Genomic DNA, 23327 nt, shown 5'->3' on the forward strand with positions numbered 1-23327 from the left:
TCCTGGGCACTGGAAGGCCAGGACAGGCTGGGAGCAGAGGATGGTCCTTGCCATTTGGGGAGCTTCTGGTTGGGGAAGAGTGATTTCTCCAAGGAGGGGCACAACTTGTCAACAGAAGTACAGGGACAGGCTTGGATACCCAGTCAGGTAGATGGCGGCTTGGCAGATTCACCACCTGGATGACCCGTCTGGAATGGCTTCTAATGCTTGTCATCTCCATGATGCAGCGTTAATGCCAACAGTGTGGCTGGAATCTGATGAGCACTTGCCTCGGTTCTGTTCCCTAAACTACGCCCGGTCACACAAAGAAAGCTCAGTAAAGACAGTGGTTCTCCGAGAAGGCCAAGAATTAGGAATCGAACAGAAAAAGACCCTACGGTTCACCCTGTCGCTAAAGTTTCTCCTAAACATTAGTGCTTCTCCCGCGCACCTGGGCACTGGGTTTACGGACAGGAGTGCAGTGCTCTCTCCTGAGGATAATCGGGAGTTAATAATAACTATTCGGCTATTTATAATTCACTTTCAGCTTTACGCCTGAAAACCTCACCACCTCTTCCTATTTTTGTCAGGACTATAACAATCACTCTTTTTACCCAGTGACCAGCCTTTTATCCCCTTCCTGGCTCTTTCTGTCTCATTTGTAGACTGTAGTTTTTTCTCTCCTGCCCTCATTTCTGTCTTTTTCTTTTCTCTATTCCTGTCATTTCCTATACTTCTGAGCACACAGTGTATAACATGTGCCTGGCCAAGGGATTAGACTTTACCTGCAGGAGGTCACTATGAACTGGAAATGGTTTTGAATTAAGAAAAATCACAGATATTTAAAAGAATGAACTGTTTCTGCCTTAAAATATTAGCAGCCTTACTCGTGTCAAAGTTAGTATTTATATATATCTAATTATATCAAAATCATTGTACTCATTAATTGTATAAATGTTTTTGCATTTTCTCAGCTCCTTCCGGCTCTCAAGCTGGCTTTTTCTTGCCAAACTACAGAATGTGATGTGTTAAATAGATTAATGTGCCAGTGAATATTGACAGCACCTACCAAAATATTCCATCAGTTCATTAATTTATCCATCCTCACCCAAGGATACGTTTATTAATTTCAGAGAGAGAGAGAACCAGGGGAGACAGAGACAGAGAGAGAGAGAGAGAGAGAAACATCAATGTGAGAGAGGAACATTGATTGGTTGCCTCCCATATGTGCCCTGACCAGGGATTGAACCTGCAACCTAGATATATACTCTGATGGGGAATTGAATCTGCAACCTTTTGGTGTATGGGACAACACTCCGACCAACGAAGCCATCTGGGAAGGACTACATTATTTTTAAAATCTGTATGTGATTTTGAAAAAAAATTGACCTTAATTTCAAAAGAACTTCTACTTTTCTTCCATTAAATTATGCTGAACTTTGTCATCTGGAGTGCTTGGGTATCAGAACGAGGAGGTATGACACATTGCTCTTGTTCTCCTTTCACCTGATCTCTTTCTTCTGCTGTTGATTTGTGTTCAATTCACTGGTGCAGGGAAGCTGTAAACGGTATGAGAAGTGTCTTCATACCAAAGCCTGTGCAGATCCCTCAGTCTTGCCAAGCGATTCCACTCCCTTCTCACCTTTAGCTTCATTTCTTTTCTTCTTTTTTTTCCCATTAATTTTATTCTTTAATTTTTAGGTGCATAGCATAGTGGTTAGACAATGATATAATTTACAAAGTATCTCTCCTAATATTTCAAGTACCTACACAGCACCCTGTTTAATTACTAAAATATTACTGACTATATTCCCTATGCTATACTTAATACCCTGATGACTATTTCTAACTACCAGTTTGTACTTCTTAGTCCCTTCTCCTTTTTCACCCAGCCTCCCAAGCCGCCAGCCCTCTGGTAACCTTCAGTCTGTTCTCTGTTTCTGTTCCATTTGTTCACTTATTTTTTTCTTTAGATTCTGCACAGAACTGAAATCATATGGCATTTGTCTTTCTCTGACTTATTTCACTTAGCATAGAGCTAGCTGCTTGCTATAAAAGTCTAGTCTAAAGAGGGGGTTTCCTCAGAAATGCCTTTGTCATTTTATGCAATTTTTTATTAATATTGGTAACTTAGAACTGAATGCTGATGCTAGGGTGCATACGTGAATCATAAACAGATTAAAATAATGGTGGGTAGCTGAGAGGTAGGAAGGAATAAGAAAAGCCAATTATTAGTGGCACATTTTAAAAACATTTGTCTATGCCAGCTTAATTAGGTTGATTAGTGAACTTGAAGCCCAAGTGGGACAAAGGGAGGTGGAAGCTTGTCCTCCATCTGGCCTGCTTGATCATGTGGGGATGGAGGAGAGAAGATAGAGGAACTCAGATAGAGCGGCGTTGTTCAAGTAACATATTCTTTTCTTTATTGGTATTTTATCCTAAGTGAGTTTTAAAAAGGATTACTTTTTTCCTCCTGGAGTAGAATGTGTTTCTCCTTTTAATGGGGTCTTGAACATATGACAAACTGGCAAATTTTAGGAGACATGCAAGGACGTACGTGGTTTGTAGGGCAGGGAAGAGTAGGGACCTGTTTTCAATCCCGTGTCCAGCTTTCTGCCAGTCCAAGTGTGCATTTGTGTATCCCCTAGTGTGTGTGGGTAAGCAGAGTCCTAATGGTCCTGTCTACTTGGTGTCACTTGCAAAGAAACATCCTTGACTAAATGTAGTTAAGAACCCTACTGCCTTTACTGCTGTCTATCACAAACCTACCGAAGGAAAATACATCTCTATATTCACCTAAACTTCTCAACATTCTTCTCTCCCTATGGCTTCCACTGTCAATATCATTCATTTGGGAAATAGCTTCTCCACCAAAATGTAGGTCTCTACCTCGCCCACTCAAAATTGCCAAAGAAAAAGTTCTAAAAGCAAGTCATTGCTGCTCTTTTCTTTTCTACCCCTATCCCCTTTCCTCCCTCTTCTATTCTTTCTCTTCTCTTCCAAGGAAAATCTCAGCACTTTCTGATCTCATTTATAGCCTCATCCCCGATTCTCCAAGATCTGTCTGTCCTTACACATCTCTTCAACTCCGTATCATTAAAGTGAAGAAAGTGAAATAGGTATTCAGAATTCTTGTCTGAGGTTGTGAAGATGGCAAATACTCATATCCACAGGTTTATAAGTTTTTCTCTCAACTCATTTTCAGAAACACTTATTCTTTGCACCAAGTCTCCACCTCTTCGAACTTCCATCCCAACCCTGCCTAAGCCATTCAGCACACAATGTAGTTTATCATGATGGGCAAAGTAAAGTTTGTCTTCTATGAAGGTTTTCCAGATTTAGCAAAAAGAAAACAAAATGGAATTTAAAAAGTTAAAAACAAACAAATAAAAAACTAAAATCTGTTTCTTGCAATATTTGGGACACACGTTAAAAAATAAGTTGTTTATCTGAAGTTCAAATGTAACTGGCAACTTCCGTTTAATTTTTTAAAATATATTTTATAGATTATGCTATTACAATTGTTCCATTTCCCCCTCTTTATTCCCCTCCACTCTCTACCCCCCTCCCACCCACATTTTCCCCCTCTTAGTCCATGTCCATGGGTCATACATATAAGTTCTTTGGCTTCTCCATTTCCTATACTTTTCCCTGTCTCTTTTGTAGTTACCATTTATGGTTCTTATTCCCTGTACCTTTTCCCCCATTCTCCCCTCACCCCCTCCCTGCTGATAACCCTCCATGTGATCTCTATTTTTGAGAACCTGTTCCTGTTCTTAGTTTGTTTTTGTTTATTTTAGGTTCAGTTGTCGATAGTTGTGAGTTTCTTGTCATTTTACTGTTCATATTTTTGATCATCTTCTTTTTCTTAGATAAGTCCCTTTAATGTTTCATATAATAAGAGCTTGGTGATGATGAACTCCTTTAACTTGACCATATCTTGGAAGCACTTTATCTGCCCTTCCATTCTAAATGATAGCTTTGCTGCACAGAGTAACCTTGGAGGTAGGTCCTTGCCTTTCATGACTTGGAATACTTCTTTCCAGCCCCTTCATACCTGCAAGGTTTCTTTTGAGAAATCAGCTGATAGTCTCATGGGAACTCCTTTGTAGGTAACTGTGTCCTTTTCTCTTGCTGCTTTTAAGATTCTCTCCTTCTCTTTAATCTTGGCTAATGTGATTATGATGTTCCTTGGTATGTGCTTCCTTGGGTCCAATTTCTTTGGGACTTTTTGAGCTTCCTGGACTTCCTGGAAGTCTATTTCCTTTGCCAGAGTGGGGAAGTTCTCCATTATTTTTTCAAATAAGTTTTCAATTTCTTGCTGCTGTTGTTCTCTTTCTGGTACCCCTATGATTCGGATGTTGGAATGTTTAAAGTTGTCCCAGATGTTCCTAAGCCTCTGCTCATTTTTTTTTTTAATTCTTTTTTTTCTTTAAAACATTTAATTTATTTTTAGAGAGGGAAGGGAGGGAGAAAGAGAGGGAGAGAAACAGCAGTGGGTGGTTTCCTCTCATGTGGCCCCCACTGGGGACCTGGCCTGCAATCCAGATATGTGCCCTGACTGGGAATTGAACTGGCAACCCTTTGGTTTACAGCCTGCACTCAGTCCAGTGAACTACACCAACCACGGCCATTTTTTTGAATTCTTGTTTCTTCATTCTGTTCTGGTTAAATGTTTATTTCTTCCTTCTGCTCCAAACTGTTGATTTGAGTCCTTGTTTCCTTCCTGTTCCTGTTGGTTCCCTGTGCATTTTCCTTTAATTCATTTTTCATAGCCTTCACTCTTCCCTCTATTTTGGGACCATACTCAACCATTTCTGTGAGCATCCTGATTACCAGTGTTTTGAACTGTGCATCTGATAGGCTGGCTATCTCTTCATTGCTTAGTTGTATTTTTTCTGGAGCTTTGATCTGTTCTTTCATTTGGGCCATTTTTTTTGTCTGGGCACACCTGTTACGTAGTAAGGGGTGGAGCCTTAGGTATTTGCCAGGGTGGGGCAACTCAGGTCACTGCATTGTGGTGCTGTTCATGGTGGAGGGGTCTGAGAGGGAACAATGCCATTTGTTGGGCTCTTGGCTGGCTTTCAGTAACTTCCTCTGCTATCCACAAGCCAATTGGGATCTTCTGGTCCTGATTCCTAAATGGGTGGGTTTTTGTACATTCTACGACCTTGTGGGTGTCTCCAACGAACTCTCCTGTGAGGCTGGGAGTTTCTCCTGCCATAATCCCCACGGGTGTTTTCTGTCAGAGGTTTTCAGGCTTTCTTGTTCCATGCTGGAACCCTGGGTTGCACAGTCTGTCTCGCTCCCCAGTTGGTCCTCCTGGTTTATCTGCAGAGAAATGTGGGACTGCCTGCTCCACTAGCCACTGAGAGCCACTGCCTTGCCCATCTTGGTCCTCCAGCCACTGCCTTGTCACAAGTCCTCTCCACCCAGGCTGCCTGTCTCTGCTTCTCCTACCAATCTGGATGAATGTTTCTTCTTTAACTCCTTGGTTGTCCAACTTGCATACAGTTCAATTTTCTGTCAGTTCTGGTTGTTTTTTGTTTTTAAATTTGTTGTTGTCCTTCTTTTGGTTGTGCGAGGAGGCACAGTGTATCTACCTGTGCCTCCATCTTGCTGGAAGTCTGGCAACTTGCATTTTAATTAGCTATGCTATTCCTAAGGGAATGGTAATATTGAAGGAAGAGGGTTAATTTTTAAAACCTTTTTGAGGATTAATTGACAAATATAATTGTATGTATTTAAAGTATATACTGTGATGCCTTGACATACATTCTGGAATGGTTACAGAGGTCAAGATAATATGTGCATCACCTTATGTGTGGGTGTGGTGAAAGCGCTTAAGAACTTCTCTCAGCAACTTTCAAGTATACGATACCATGTTACTAACTCTAATCGCCATGCTGTACGTTAGATCTTCAGAACTTATTCTTCTTATCACTGCAAGTTTGTACCCTTTGACCTGTATCACACTATTTCCCTCTCCTCCCAGCCCTTGGCAACCACCATTCTATTCTCTGTTTCTATGAAATGCTTTTTTAAAATTTTAAGATTCTACATATAAGTGATACTATGAATTATTTATCTTTCTCTCTGTCACTTAGTGTAATACCCTCAAAGCCTGTCCATGTTGTCAAAAATGGCAGGATTTCCTTTTTTATGGCAAAATAATATTCCATTATATATATTCCATTCTTCCATAAACATATATATATATATTATTTTTTTGAAAATTGAACAGTATGTATGTATATCATATGTTTAGGACCCTCTCATTTAGGTTATTTCTATGTCTTGGCTTTTTGTGAAAAATACTGCAACCAACATGGTTGTACAGATATCTCTTTAAGATACTAATTTCAATTCCTTTGGCTATACATCCAAGAGTGAGAGTTTTGGATTAGAGGGTTTTGCAGAGCATATTTAATTGGGAAATTAAAAGTAGCAAATAAAGACATTTTTGAAATAGTACCTAAGGCATTCTGAACCAGTAGAAAATCCAGAAGCTCGAGATATATTCAGCTCCAAGGATGCTGAGAGGCTCCAACACAGGTTTTTCAAGCCAAATAGTAAACAGGGTTATCCTGTGATTCATTCAGACTGCATTTTAGTTACTATGATTTGTTACTTTTTACATGGTGTGGGGAATATAAGTATTTTTTAAACAAAAAGATTCAGGAAAAATATATGGAATAGGAAAAACAGAATTTGTAACATGAAACTATGTAGGAAGAGAACCAAGTAACTGTTTATAGGGGCAAGCTCATATTCATTGCTTCCTGTTTGCCATCTCTGTCATCACCTCTTTCCTTTTCCTCTACTTCTAGGAGTCCTTTTTGTTTTTCCCCCTGTAACTTATCCTCCCTTATTTCAAAAACATCTTTTCTGTCTTCATAGGGATGCACAGGAAAGTAGCCTCAAAGCCACTTGAACCATCACCATCTGCTTTTAAGTATTATGTGTTCATGTGTTTGTTAATATGTCCCTCCAACATGCACTTAATGGGCACAAACACTGTTTGTCTTATATATCAGAGAGTAAGCAGGCTAAGGGCAAAGACCGAGTCTTTGCATCACAACAGTGGCACGAAGGTATTTAATACAGGTGCTTAACACGATGCATTACTGCCTTCCACGTGTAGTAGTTCCCTCTGTCCTTAATTGTCACAATTAGTTCAATGCACGGCTAATCACATTTCTTGGAAATAGAGCTGCCAGCAGTGACAGTGGTGGTGGGCCCCTTGAGAAACACTTCTCACTGTTTTGCTAACCTAAATTTCCTTTCCCTGGTCCCCAGAGCTTAGGGAAACACTGTGTAAATCCAAGAAGTAATAGGAATTTTTCAGCTTCAACATGATATTTGCTTAAAGATTAACACCTGCCCTGTCTCTTTGGGGAAATCATGGAGATCTGCTCTTCTGTGATTTGCAGTAGATGGCATTTTCCTGAGAAACCTGCACATCAGAAGTGAACAGAAAGTTTGTCTTTAATATACAGCCTTGATAGCTGAAATTTCAGCCAGTCTTTCAGAACATTACTACTGCTTCTTTGAAGCGATTGCCAGTTGATGGGGACCAGTCACTGGTATTTTACTAGATTTAATCCTTTTCTGCAAAAAACTAGACTGTGGCTCTAAATTAATATAGTGGATTTTGTTTGTCTGTTTTCTCTTCCAATGGAACCCGATTTTACTTCGGAGGAGTGATGATTTCTTCTCATTTTTCAAGCACTTTTCTGGTCCCTGAGCCAGATGGTCTGAGTGATGTTGGTGAGATGGAGGCCTTGGGTTTCATGCCCTCCTGAGTCCATTCATTTCATAAAATGTTGCGACCATAGCCTTGGCTATGTGACTCAGTGCGGTGGATATTCTAGTGGAGGCTTGTGGCCCAGTGGAGGTAGCATGGGAGGGCAGGTGGGAGTGGGAGGTTAGGTAGTGGTGGGATGATTGATGGTGCAATGGGAGTGCAGGTTGGGGTGGAGTCTCATGAAGGTGGGGTGGGAGTGGGGGTGAAGTGCAGGGGAGATGGTGGTGGTGGCTTCTGGATAGAGAGTTTGACTTTTTAGTCTGAAGCACTTCAGCACAGGTCTGCCTTAGAGCTGGCAGGAGCCAGTCTGGGTGTACTAGTCACAGCATGCTGAGACTCAGTGTCACAGACACCATCAAGACCTTCTCATTGAAATTTAAGCTCAGATCAGTAAGCTTCTAAGGCTGAAATATACAGAAGCACATCCTGGTTTACACGAACTATTAATGTAGATTGACCATAATATAATTTCAGAAATACAAATTTATTCTTTTGAATCAGTATATCAGATTTTTTCAGATATATTTCCAGTGTGGAATTTCTGGGTCATAAAGCATTTGCATTTTTAGTTTTTTGAGGAAAGTCCATACTGTTTTCCACAGTGGCTGCACCAGTTTGCATTCCCACCAACAGTGTGTAAGAGTTCCCTTTTCTCCACATGCTCTCCAGCACTATTTGTTGATTTATTGATGATGGCCATTCTGACAGGTGTGAGGTGATAGCTCACTGTGATTTTAATTTGCATTTCTCTGATAATTAGTGACACTGAGCATCTTTTCATATGTCTGTTGGCCATTCGTATGTCCTCCTTGGAGAAGTGTCTGTTCAGGTCCTTTGCTCATATTGTATTGTTTGTTCTTTCGGTGTTGAATTTTACATGTTCCTTATCAATTGTGGATATTAACCCCTTATCAGGTGTATCCTTGGCAAATATATTCCCCCATTCAGTGTGTTGTCTTTTCATTTTGTTGATAGTTTCCTTTGCTATGCAAAAACGTTTTAGTTTGATGTAGTCCCATTTGTTTTTTTTTGGTTTCCCTTGCACGGGGAGATATATTAGAAAAAATATTGCTATGAGAAATGTCCAAGATTTTACTGCCTATGTTTTATTCCAGGAATTTTTATGGTTTGGAGTTTTGCTTTTGAACCCCCTGTGTTCATTGCAATGCTATTTACAGTAGTCAACATTTGGAAGCATCCCAAGTGCCCATCAGTAGATGAGTGCATAAAATAGCTATGGTACATTTACACAGCCATAAAAAAGAAGGAAATCTTGCCTTTCACAACAGCATGGATGGACCTAGAGGGTATTATGCTAAATGAAATTAGCCAGTCAGAGAAAGACAAATACCATATGATTTCACTTATATGTGGAATCTAATGAACAAACAAACAAAACAGAAAATGACTCATAGGTACAGAGAAGAGACTGACGGCTGTTGGAATGGCTGGGGTTCGGGGACTGGGTGAAAAAGGTTAAGGGCTTAAACAAAACAAGGCAAAACAAAACAAAATAAAACAAAACCAAAACCCTCGTAGACCAGACATCAGTATGGTGATTATCAGAGGGAAGGGGGGATGGTGGAGGCAGGTAGAAGAGGGTAAAGTGAAGATAAATGATGGTGGAATGGGACTAGGCTATGGGTGGTCCACATACAATACAGTGTACAGATGATGCATCATAGAATTGTACACTTGAAACCAATGTAATTAACCAATGTAATTCTAATAAGTTCAATAAAAATATATTTTAAAAAGAAATACAAATTTATATTTCCAGGAAAACTTCTATTTTTCTTTCCTATGTGTTAGATGTTTGTCTGAAATTTAAAAATCATTCAGATTTGTCTTCCTTGCTTAGAGGATCGTGTTTGCTATCAAGAAAAATAGAGTGTCTTACAGTTCTGGTGCTTTTAGTCAAATTGTAAACTAGATGAAAGTCACCTGGACTCACCTCACTCCCATCTTTTATATTGGCTTCCCACTTTTATTTCTACCTGGGACTTTGGTCTTATTTTATTTTCTCTGTCTTTCTTCACTTCCCAGTTGGGCCCTAAATTTTTTCATGTTTTCAGCTTTCCACCTTCAAAATAACCTGGCTTTTGTTGGAATTCCCCAGGACTCAACTAGAATAAAACTGCTAATCTCCTTTTCACTAAGATGAAATTGATGATAAGGAGGCAGGAGCCACCAATAGACAGGGTTTGCATTTCTCAGGGATCTGGAAGCACAGAGTATCAAAGCTTTATTTTAATGAAGAGAAAACTGGAACTCAGACAAGTTACGTGAGTGACTTGCTCAGTAACATGGCTTTCTATGTTTGCCGTAGAATTGGAACCTAGGTTTTCTGTTTGTAATGCTGTTGTAATACTCACTAAATCACTGTTTCTCAGTCTTTAGTCATCCCCATGACCCCTTTACAAGTTATTCAGTACATTTTAATTAACCTCTTCTTATATAAATTTGTCTTAATATTTCTGAAATTATAAATTTGAACGTTATGTATTTTAACTTTAGATAAATGTGACATACACATATACACCTGACTGTGCTAACATACACTAAAATAAGTAAGACTTTACTCAGATGAAAAGAATAGTTACCTCTAGGCTTCCTAAAATTATCTTGGGAATCACCAGTTGGGTGTGGCTTCATCTTAGGGAACTAGGAAACATGGAATTATAGCTGTGATCTCTTTTAATACCTTAACCTACTTCTCTGGGAATTTTTGGCAGTTTGGTTGGTGTTCTGAAAAGAGGGGGAGAGAGGTATCCTTGTTCAAACTGCTCCACAGAGCTAGTGGTCCACCCTTTCGGGGCAGCCATTGTTGAGTTTGGAGTAAGATCGAGGTCAGGACAACAGACGTAGATCAAAGAGTAAACTATATGCCTTTCAAAATAAGACCTTACTTTCAGCAAATTTTTCAACTAGAAGCTTTTCTGGGAGAGAAAATCATTTGGTTCCCCTATAATGCTAGATACATGATGGAATCGAACAGTGATTTTCAACCTTTTTCATTTCATGACACACATAAACTAATTACTAAAATTCTGCAGCACACCAAAAAATGTTATAGTTTTTGCTGATTTGACAAAAGTAAAGGTATAATTTTTTAAAGTTTATTGTTGTTCAAGTACAGTTATCTGCATTTTCCTCCTACCACTTCCCCTCACCCCAGCCATCTCCACCTCCCTCCCCTGATTCCATCCCTGCCTTGGTTTTGTCCATTGTCCTTTATAGTTGTCCCTGAAAACCCTCCCTCCCTTTCCCCCCATTTTCCCTCCCACCTCCCGTCTGGTCACTGTCACATTGTTCTTAATTTCAATGTCTCTGGTTCTATCTTGCTTGTTAGTTTGTTTTGTTGATTAGGTTCCTGTTAAAGGCGAGATCCTATGGTATTTGTCTTTCACCGCCTGACTTATTTCACTTAGCATAATGCTCTCCAGTTCCATTCATGCTGTTGCAAAGTGTAGGAGCTCCTTCCTTCTTTCTGCTGTGTAGTATTCCATCGTGTAAATGTACCATAGTTTTTTGATCCATTCATTTACTGATGGGCACTTAGGTGGCTTCCAGCTCTTGGCTATTATAAATTGTGCTGCTATGAACATTGGGGTGCATAGGTTCTTATGGATTGGTGTTTCAGGGTTCTAGAGGCATATATTTTTTAATCCTCTTCTGAGAATATGTTTTATTTGATTTTTTTAAAGAGACAGATAGGTAGAGACAGAGCAAGAGAGATAAATATCAATATGAAAAACATCAATCCACACACTTGCATCCCGTGTGCTCCCTGATTGGGGAATGAACCTGCAATGTAGATATATGCCCTGACTAGGAATTGAACCACAGCCTTTGGTGCATAGGATGATGCTCCAACCTTGTCACCCAGACAGGGCAAAAATAGGTGTAATATTGATTCATTCACACTGGATGACTGTTCTGTTGGCCGTTGTCATTTTTTTATTTGACCATGTAAAGGAAAAGAGGTTGGTGCCCCTGACTAAATAGTCAGATATTGTGTGTTTTAAAAATTCTTGTGGCACCCTGGTTGAAAACTTCTGGTGTAGAAGGGTAAATAAGACATAGCCCTTGTCTTTAAGAAGAACTGTCTACAAGTAATTATAATTGCAGGTAGGTGGACACAAGTTCCACCATAACTGCCGGGAAGTGGGACACATTTAATAATTTTTTCCCCAAATACCAAGACCACTTCAAGGAGGGAAGCTGCTGTCTCATAACTGGGCATGGAGGGAGTAGGGATGAGTTGCTGCAAGTGCAGCATTAGAACTGGGCTTTACCATGAAGTAGGAGGTTAGGGAAAGGCTGTGCTGGGGGAACAGGTAGAGGTCAGGCTCCCTGGGCAACTTCTGCTGTCCTGGACTTCATTGATATGGTCCAGTGTGGGAAGACTCTTTTAGCTTCTATATGGCCACTCAGGGTCTTTTCCTCAGCCTTGGTAGAGATCTTCATATTGTTTTGAGAACTTGGAACCCTTGTGTTTACTTCTTTAGCTTAACTCAATAAATTTTGTTAAAGCAGAGCCAGTAAGTGAGCAATTGGTTCTCTAGGACTTCACGATACTGTGCCCAGAACCCTTCTTGTTCCTTTCCTGGAAGTGCTGAGTCCTTCCTATTCTGCTGAGAACTTTGAAAACTTGGCCCCCAACGAATAAAAGACTAGATTTTGAATCTAGGGTTTCCTTAAAATCTTCTTGCTATTTTCAGGACTCCCAGCATCATCACTGTTGTAGATTTTTTTATTTGTTTGGTGTAGCATACAGTTAATCGTTTGTGTTATAGGCCAGGCACTCTTATAAGCTCATAATAACACTGTGAGAAAGAACTATTATTACTCTTGTGGCAGATGAAATTGAGGGTCTGCACAGACTGGCCCTCGTCCCTTGAGCTTTTTCATGTAGACCAGCCCCTGGTGCACTGTCAGTCCCAGTTACTGGCATTTGCTTCTGTGACATAGAACTGCCCTGAGGCTGCGGAGCCTGCTTTGTCCATGTTTATGTAGAGTCAGAGTAGTTGGAAGGTTGTGCTGCTTTGCTCAGCCCTGAACCAATGACTGAGGGGTGTCCAGATACTCCAGCTCCTTTGACCCTGATTAAGATGACTTCAAGGGGGTGGGGTGGAGGGAAGGGGAGAAAATGCAGACAATTGTAACTGAATAAAAATAAATAAATTAATTAAAAAAATAAAATAAAATAGCCTATGTGCAAGGTTAAAAAAAAAAGATGACTTCAAGGTAAGACTGGCACCATCTCCAGAACTCCCCTATGGGTCTGATCCAAGGTTTCTTTCTGTGGATCCTGCTTGATACCACACATTCCCTTTTCATCCCTGCTTCATTTCTCCTCTCTGCTAATAGTATTCTTAAGAATGCTTCCTAATAAATCTAAATTTTCACCTAGATTATTATTTCAGAGTTTACTTCTGGAGTGCTCTACTTGAGCCGGTACTAACTTTGCAGTTAAGGAAACTGAAGCTTAGAGAGTCTAAGTAATTTGCCTAATGCCACTCAGCTGGTAACTGGTAGACCTGGGATTCTGACTCCAGCACTTTGGCCTCCTCTTATTCTTGAAGAGTAGGAGGAAAGGACCACAAAGCAGATGGGGTGGCAGAAGAAGGTTCTTTAAGGAAGATGTTGCAAGGATGAGCATATCCTAGGACTACTGCAGCAAGGGTTAGATGAATTGGAAAGAATGTTCTAGAATTAAGTTGGAAGCTATCATTAGACAACAGAGAGGAGAATTTGAGAATACAGTAGTGGTTGCTAGAGGTTGGAGGGAGGGGAAAATTGAGAATTGTGTTCAATGGACATAAAGTCTCAGTGAAGCAAGGTGAATACTTTCCAGAGACCTGCTGTTCAACATTGAGCCTATCATTAACAATAGTGTATTGTGCTCTTTAAAAATTTTGTTAAGAGCACTCCTACCACAATAAAAAGTAAAAAAAAAAAATTGAGAAGCATGACACCATGGTCAAGAGAACAGGCTTCAGGGTTAGACAGAGCTGCTATGGATTCTGTCTCGGCACTGTCTAGCTGTGTGACCTTGTTTAAATCACAATGTCTTTTTGAGTTTCTGATTTTTCATCTGGGAAATGGGGTTAATGATTTCCACTTCACAGAGTTGCAGGAAGTAGTTCACACTATGCCTGGCATGTACATAGCCAGTACTAAATGCATTATAGCCATTATAAATCCCATATCCTTGAAAAAGTTAGTGTGCTTATTTTAGGACAGGAGGGTAGAGAGAACTGGAAAAACCTAACACAGGGCTGGGAACAGAACAAATTCCTTAAAAGACCCAATTACCTCTTCCTAACACTATGAGTACAGATTTTCAGCTACATTTGTGTTTAGAGAGTACCTGTGGTATTTTGGGGATACCCTGGGAATCCAACCAGCATACATTGCCTTATATTTAATTGGCCAAGATACTCAAAGACCCAAGTAATGCACCTATAAATTAGATGTAAATTGAAGAAGGCCTGTTTATTTAGGTAGTCAAGACCTGCAATTATTTATCAAGCCATTTAAACATCTAGCCATCAACTTTATTGGGCATAAAAGAAAAAATTGTTGCAAAACAGATGCTAAGAAGTATGACAATATGGCATTTCTTATGTGACCTGAAATTGTCATTTTATTCTCTCTGGCCTTAATGATGCAATGTGAGGGTACATTTATAAAGCTCTGGGCACAGTGCCTGCTGGAAGCTGCTCACTGGGTGTTAATTGGCTTCCTTTTCTCCTGCTCCATATACCTGGGATTCTTGGACAGAGGCTGTACCCCTGGATTTTAGGGACCCAAGTGTTCCTAGTGATGACACTTTACTGTAAGACCTGTAGGTAGATTCCGTAGAGACTTCAATGGGTGTCTTGTATTGGATTTGTTTCAAAAGACTGCTACAGGAATACTTGAAAAAAGGATGATAATCCTTTCAAAATGCCAAAAAAAGTATTTGAAAATAAGACAGGTCATCGCTGTGTCAATCTAAAACCTGTCTAAGCAGCTAACACCATCTCTACGGAAACTGAAAAGAGACCACAAGGTTACTGTTTCTGTGGACAAGCAAAATTATATCCTTTGATTATTTCCCTCAGCCTCTTAAAGCTTTTAAAAAGAAAATCTTATGGAAATTATACATAATTAAAATGACCTCTCAGTTTCATTATCTATAGATTATTAAATTTCTATAGAATAGTAAATCATAAGACTTAGAACATTAATTTATCATTTGTACATTCAGGGTTTGATTCAACAAAATTGACAGTAATTCCCTTCATTTCTTTCTGCATTAATGTAGCTAGCAAGGAAGGAAATTCAACAATAATCATTCTATATTTTATTTAAAGTAATGGAGAAAATTCTGAATTAGTGTTTTCAGAAAACAACGCATACAGTATTTCATTTGACAGGCAAAGAGTAAGCCATAAAAATGATTACATTTTTATGCAGATGCTGTTTCATTATCTGCATCTTCTCAGCCTCTTTTATCAGTGTTTTTTCTTGAGATTTTCCAAAAAAGATAGAATGGGACAGGTTGCAAATTTAAGCAAGGTGTCAGAAATTTAACCAAATGGGATGGAAATTCAATCAGCGTGATTTATTTATGTATTTATGTATTTATTTAAACTTTCTTTTTCAATTACAGTTTACATTTGATATTATATTAGTTTCAGGTGGATAACATAATGGTTAGATAATCATGTACTTTACAAAGTTTCCCGCTGATATTTCCAGTACTCACCTGGCACTGCACATAATTATTACATTATTATTGACTATATTCCCTATGCTGTACTTGACATACCCATGAGTATTTTGTTACTACCAATTTGAATTTCTAATCCCTTCAGCAAGTCCCCTAATCACCTTCCCCTCAGGCAGCCATCAGTCTGTTCTCTGTGTCTATGAGTCTTTTTCAGTTTTGTTTGTTCACTTATTTTGTTCCCTTAGATTCCACATATAAGTAAAATCATATGATATTTGTCTTTCTCTGACTGACTTATTTCACTGAGCATAATATCCTCTATCCCCATCGATGCTATTTCAAATGGTAAGATTTCATCATTTCTTATGGCCGAGTAACATTCCATGTCTAATGTACCACCATTTTTTTGTCCACTTGTCTGTTGATGGGCACTCGGGTCACTTCCATAACTTGGCTGTTGTAAATAATGCTGAAATGAGCATAGGGGTGCATATATTCTTTCAAATTAGTGTTTTGGATTTCATCAGGTATATATCCCAAATTGGAATCACTGAGTTTCAAGGCAGTTTCATTTTTAAAAATTTTGGTACCCTCTCTACTGTTTTCCACAGTGGCTGCATCAGTCTCTATTCCCAAAAACAGTGTATGAGGGTTCCCTTTTCTCCACAAACTCATCAACAAGGTTGTTTGTGGATTAGGGCAATTGTTAAATAAGGTCCATGCCTAGGGGTCAGCAACTGACCAGAGAGTCCCTTTTTATGCATAAAGTTTTATTGGAACACCGCCATGCCCATTTGTGTCCATATTATCTGTTTCTGCTTTTATGCTACTGTAGCAGAGTTGGTTGGTGACCGAGACAGTGTGGCCTGTAAGCCTAAAATGTAAATCTCATGTTTTGAAGAAAAAGTTTGCTGGTTCCTGTCCTCTGCCTTAGGTCTGAGAATGGCCTTTGCTGATGGCCTCTAAGGAATCCTTGGATGGATAAGATGGAAGGGTGGTAAATGTCAGTTTCCATCTCCAGGTTTAGGTTAGAGCTGTTACTGCTACAGAGAATGGGGTGTGCGGAAATGGGCTGCTTAATCCAAGTTTTTGTGCTGTTTGGAACTTGTCATCGCAATCTAAAGAACTGGTACATTTACTACTTTTCACCCAAATGCCATTTTATTGGTATAAAAGCATCTGAAGGTGCCCATGGAGAGTTCTGGTAGGGATTAATAGGGCCTTTTGTGGTCCTGATTGTTCTCAGGGATAAATATTTGAAGACCATACTGCAACCTTCTTCCTGTGCAGCAGGTCCAGCAAGGATGTCTCTGGAGTACCCCATGGGCTGGGTGTGGCTGGTCTTTTATAGGCAGGAGTACCAGATTCATAGACTCATGTGACCTCTAATTTTATAGTTCAATATATCTACATTAGCAAAGAAAATTTTTGTTCTATGACTTAAATCAAAGTGTTCCACCATTAAAAATGAATAATGAACAGTTTTAATTTAATTTAATAAGAAAAAATAATAGATACATTCATCAATTTCACACTTTTCCTTTAAAGTCTCAAAAACTTTTGGTGCCCACTACATTTCCCTTTATTATTAATTCATGTATATATTCACTTATTCAACAAATGTTTTCAACAGGCCTTTTATATGCAGGTACCAGGTACTGTGTTAGAGGCCTAGAATATAGAAATGAAGAAATAAGATGTATTCTCTCTTCTCGTGTAACCTAGTCTAGCGGGGTGGTCTATTAGATAAGTTGTTAATATTTCTGAAGTTAGAATGCTTGGATTCAAATCCTAATACCTCTACTAGCTAGCTGAGCAGCCTTCATCAAAGTTTAAAACCTCATACATCTTCTTTCTTATATGTAAATGTGAAAAATAGCTCATAGGGTTGTAATGGTTCCAACTCCAATTCCTGTGTGTGGTTTTATTCTCCACACCAAGCAGTTCTCTGACACCGTCTTGGTGTCCTACAATTCAACTCAGTTCTGAGACTATCTACCTGGAGATACCATCAGATCCCACAGGTTAAGGATTCAGTCCCACAAGACTTCTCCCTCCCCCTATTTCAGATGCCAGTCGCAAAGCCAGGTTGTCACCTGTTTCTCTGACCAGCTCTAGATTGGAGGTTCCAGTGACCTCCCACCTTGGGTTCCACTAATTTGACCTACAGAACTCAGATATATGTTTTATTTACTAGATAACTGGTTTACTTTAAAAGGATATAGCTCAGGAAGAGCCAAATAGAAGAGATGCATAGGGCATGGGTAGGGGAAAGGGATGTGGAGCTTCCATGCTCTCTGAGTGCGCCCCTTTCCCCTCATCTCTATGTGTTCAATGGCCTAGAAGCTCTCCAAGCATTGTTGGTGTGGGGGTTTTTGGAGGCTTTAGTAGATGGGCATTTTTGCTTAAAGCATTGGCCACTGATGATTAAACTCATTCTCCAGCTATTTTCCCCTTCCTGAAGTTGGGGTGGGACTGAAAGTTCCCACCTTCTAATCACACGGTTGGTTCACTTGGCAACCAGTTCCCATCATTAGCTGCTGTCCCAAAGTCACTTCATTAATATAAACTCAATTTATTTGAGTTTATAGGAGGAGTTTGCTATGATGATCAAGATACTTTTTATCTTATCATTTAGGAAATTCCAAGGGTTTTAGTAGTTCTGTGCCTGGAATGGGGATGAAAGCCAAATATATGTATTATAAATCACAGTATCACAGGTTGTTGTGAGACTAAAATGAGATAGCAGACTCAAAGCATTTGGAAGATTGTTTGCATGCAGTAAGTGCAGGTTAAGTGCTAGTGCTTGTTGTTTTAGGTAAATGTACAAATAAATGGATAATTTTGGATTGGGATCCATGCTGTGAAGGAAAAGAACAGGTTTCCGTGGGAAAGTAAAAATTGGAGACCTGCTTTATATGGTGTGGAAATGGTGCTCTGAGAAGCACTAAGATTTGGAAACTAAGAAGTGTGCAGGCAGACCTGGGGGAGGACATTCTAGCCAAGGGGAACGTCATGCGCCATGACCCCAAGACAGAAAGTGAGCGGGCAGAGTTCCAAGATCTGAAAGAAAGTCATTGTTATCTACAACTTAGTGAGCCTTCCTGTGGCTTCCATTTGGAGATATTATTTTTACCCTTAGCCTGAACATATTAAAAGAAGAAATACATGTAGAAGCCTACAGAATAGGATCAGGCATAGAATAACCACGGAATAAATATCAGCCATTATTATTATTGTGGATATTATTTTTTGTTGTCATTCTTATCACAGAATATTTCTAATTCCTTCTCTTGGACAATGTTGGACTTCAGTTTTAATCATCTGGTTTTCCTAGGATTTAAATGGTCATGTATTCAGAAAAAATATTTTCTGACTGTTTGCAAGCAGTGACTTATAAACATTTGAGGACCATAGAAAAATTGTTCTGATGATAATTGGTCTGATGAATGCCAAGAATTCACATTTAACCATTCTCAGAAGAATTCACATTTACCCAAGAAACATAGGTTTGCATTCATTCTTAGGCATTTCATTGGCCCCTGATTAGATAGTCCTGATTAATTACAGAACCAGAGGCATGGAAACATGGAACAGTCTGACAGTGACCAGAGGGGAGAGGGGAGGGGCATAATGGTGGAAAGAACGGGAAGGGACTAGTCAAAGAACATGTAGGAATGACCCATGGGCATGGACAACAGTGTGGGGATTGACTGTGGGAGTGGGAGTTGGACTGGGTGGAGGGAAGGCAAAGGGGGAAAAATTGGGAAAACTGCAATAGAACAACAGTAAAATATTTTTAAAGAGAAATTTCTGAGACCAGAAACTTTATTTTCACTGAGTTAGTTTTTCGCATTCTTTTAAAACCATATTTAGTCAGTGCTAACATGCATATTTTTTTCCACTTTAACATCTCTGATATTGGGTTGCCCCTTATAATCGGTACTATGCCACAGTCTAATTGGCACTTTTTCTTTCTTTCTTAGTGACACACAAGACAATCTTAGGATCAGTGGAGTCTTGGATTTGACAAAATATAGTGCATGGCTTCATAAAATGGCCCAGCAGACTTCAAGATGCCCAATTATTAGGTCTCAGTGCAATGCTTCTCAGTCTTCAACAACTTCCTTTTCTCAAGGTATGAAAAATCAAGTTTCCTTCCCATTCAGTGACAAATTAGTTTCCTCTAGAGAGGGATTCCTGGCAGGGCGACCCATTCTGATTGCAGATTTGTGCACTGCACCAGGTATCTCACCAAAGCGATGCTGAAATCTGACCATCACTCCCTTCACCAGCCAGGGTCCTGGCGGGCTGTACATGCTCACAGAAAGGGGTGTGTGTGTATAATTTATCCACGCAGAATGGCTGCTACCCAGAGCAGTCACCTTTTTATAATTCATACAAGGCATAGTTCATGCAAGCAACAGATCTGATTCCTAATACCATGGTCTTAATTTGTTCTCTTTTCTACCCAATCGTCTCCCTGTCTTCATTGTATCTAGATGTTTTCTTATCTTTCAATGAGTCTACATTCAGATAAACACTGTCTCTGGTGAACATGATTTTTTTTTGCCTCTCAGCATCCATTTCTCGTTTCGATCACTGTTCCCTAATTGTCCTGTGGATGGTCACTCCTGTCCACATGTTCAACCCAGGAGATTTGGGAGGGCCTAGACAGGGGTAGGAGCATCAGACTAGATTTAAGCTGGTCAGCAACTCGTGCTCCCTGAGGGGGTTCAGATCTAACCAGGATTAAAAAGATACTGTGGGGTTTGTTTCCTGGGAATCCTGGCCAAGAGATTCTTGTTGTTTAGTAGGATTTCAACAAAAGAGGATGTGAGGCCTCAAGCTGCTGTAGTGGCCTTGAGACCACAGTGTGGAGCCTCTCTGAGAATGGAGCTAATAGCCTGGAAGGCTGAACTGAGTGGGTGAGAGAAACTGAGTTTGGATCGCGTCATTTAGGGTTTGAAAACAGTTGTAACTGAAGCCAACCATATTCCTGCACATTTTATGGTCTGAATGGGTAAATTCCCATTTTTGCTTAAGCCTTTTTGGGAAGGTTGTTTTGTGATTTGCATTTGAATAGTCCAGATATACCCCTTTTGAGCCCTTTAGTTTGCAACTAGAACCAGTTCCCCCATACCTATAACTAGAATGACCTTGGTTTGTTCTGCCTCTGTCTTTCTGGGTCTCTTTATCACTTTGTCTCTCTGTTTTCCTGTTTCAGCCTTCCTACTGTTCCATTTCTCTATCTCTGCTTTTTCTCTCTTCCTTTGGGAAGCTTTAACAAGCTAAAGCTGAGACTTTTTATTGTGATGAGGAAGAAAGAATAGATGATAATCTATTAGCCCAAAAGATAGAGTTCTCTGGGCAGACTTGAGAAATTTTATTGTTACATTTGTTCTATTTTTACTGAGTACTCTCTGGTTCAAGTTTTTATAAATAAAAGATATCTAGGTCTGAGAAGAAAATGTTTTTGTTAGCTAAGTTCGTAAAATATGAATGAGTTTAGAATGGAGTAGAAGGATTAGTGATCACTTGCTGTTTTTGAATGAGTATTCTCAGAATTGGGGATATTGTAATCTTTAGCAATCAGGTGTCAATTATTGTTAGGAAATAAAGTTCTGAAAATAAGGAACAGTTATTGAATTAAGTCCAAATGCAGTAACTCTGACTTATCTGGAATGAGTAAGGTGATAGAATGTAAGCTCCATGAGGGTAAGGATTTTTATCTTCTTCATTGCTAACCAACTGCTGAATACATAGAAGGCACTCAGTAAATATTGGTTGAATGAATGAATGATTAGAATTCATGTGTTTTGGTTGAATATATGCTGCTCTTGAGTTACCATATTCTATTCTAGTTATTTTGTGAATTAAATATGGGAATTTCTCACTTGAAATGGTGTTTTCATAATAAAATATGAGCAGAAATTTCTGGTTTCTCTATTTTTCCCCAGCCTTGTTGTTTCATCGTTGCCTGCCATTGGACTTAGTTTGGCAGCTCCTGTGGTGAGATGACTTCTCACTATTACAGAACAACCTCTCCCTTTTCCTAGCCAATGTCCTAGCTGGAGGAATCAGATCGCTTGCCAGGGATTCCAGATTTCTGTCTGTCTAAATTATGCTTCAGGCCAATTTCATTCATAGTTAAAGGAATAACTAACAACTTGAACATAAAGATATGACATTTTCCCTGTTGCCCTAAGGGTTTTCTGATATGATTGTTTAGGTCCACTCTCTTCAAACCCTATTACATCATGCTATTCTCTGTCACAGATGGCCCCAGAATCCTTCATTTTCTTCAGCATCAATGAGCCAGGAGGGACCTCTTCAGAGTCATGCTAAATCACAAAGCCACTGTGTCCCCAGTTGGATTCTAAAGTCATCTAACACATTAGGTAAATACACATGGAACCTCACAAACTTTATACTAGGTAGTAACACTCCTTCAGATGATTTTTCCTGTATTTCCATTTGCATTGAGGGAAGTCTATGATTAGCTGATAATTTGCTTACACAGTCAATGCTTCCTAGGGCCAAAAAAAGGTAGGGGGCAAACAATTTGTATGGTTTTCTTTCACTGAAAAGTCTACTTTAGAAAGAAGGTGCAGGCAGCACACTTTCAGAGCGCATTTTCCACTTGCTTGAATCGCATGATGTATAAAGTCTTCAGAGGGAGTCGTCAAACTACAGATAAACAATGAGTTATTTCCCACGGGGGATTTAAAATTACAGTCCATTGTAGTTATTGACAAAGGCCAGATTATTCTTTTCATTGTATTTGATACAGGGAGCCAAGCGATCCAGACTCGTCAATTATATGCTTTATTCCCTCCCCTCTCCAAAGTTACTTACTAGAAATACAAGATATAATGACTGTATGTTGGGTGATTATATAATATTTCAATCTTACTGAACTCCTCCTTTTTCATTTAAGGCCAAATTCTTAATAATTAAGGAGCTTTTCACAATTGCAGAAAGTATTGATATTTGATCTTGCTTGGAGTGACTTAGACCTTAAATGTTTAATACAGTGTTCGTTGCTTTTGCATTGGTAATTGAATCAGCACCACACTCCGTTCACTCAATCTTTATACTTTTTATGTTTTGAAACCCACTTTTCCCACCAGATTGAAGAGCTACATTTTGATAAAGGCTCATAATTGAAGCATTAACTTTTGTTGTGTGATGTACACTATCCATGGTGATCCATTTACAGAGGATTCATCCAAACTCTTTCCTTGGGTGTCTACATAGGCAAAAGAGTAGGGAGTAAACAGAATTGTCTTGATAATTTCAGCCAAAAACAGTCAGGTTTTCACAAAGGCCTATTGATCTCTGGCCACCCCCTGTGTTCCCTGCACAGCACCACCGTGCTGACTAGTGGACCAGACTTTCAGAATTCCCAATTGTCTTGATGGTGAGTGGCGTTATTCCCGATCAAGATAAATGTATCTTTTGTTGGAATTCTATGGACTATTGTATATTTCTCTTTGAAAGGCAGCTGAAGGTTGTAACACAGCTAGGGGGCTCATAGATTTCAGATTGACATCGTTTATTTCTCTCTGACTGGACAGAACATTACAGGTGTTGTGATTGATTTTCACCAAATTTACAAAACTTGAAGGTAGCATCACCTGGGGAAAGAGAGTCCTCAGCTGAAAATCAAGGAACTTAAGTCTCATCAATTGCTGTTTGGCAAGTCACTTAACTCTCCTTGTATTAGTTTATGATCTTTTGTGACTGTTCTGTTGTTCAGTGGATAACATGCACATAAGCTAAATTGCCTCAGGTGAACAGGAGAGGAACCACCCA

The 23327-nt window shown here is 39.4% G+C and overlaps 1 protein-coding gene across 1 annotated transcript in view; it reads left to right on the forward strand.

Moving 5' to 3' along the window:
- The window catches only part of LOC123479386 (serine/threonine-protein phosphatase 1 regulatory subunit 10-like), a 533905-nt gene that overhangs the window by 423018 nt on the left and 87560 nt on the right, over positions 1 to 23327 (forward strand). The window contains exon 9 of the mRNA XM_071222139.1: positions 19496 to 19647. The gene's annotated coding sequence lies outside the window, so the exon portion shown is untranslated. The remainder of the gene's footprint in view (positions 1 to 19495; positions 19648 to 23327) is intronic.

This window comes from Desmodus rotundus, chromosome 8, assembly GCF_022682495.2.
Source record: "Desmodus rotundus isolate HL8 chromosome 8, HLdesRot8A.1, whole genome shotgun sequence".
NCBI classification, from domain to species: Eukaryota; Metazoa; Chordata; class Mammalia; order Chiroptera; family Phyllostomidae; genus Desmodus; species Desmodus rotundus.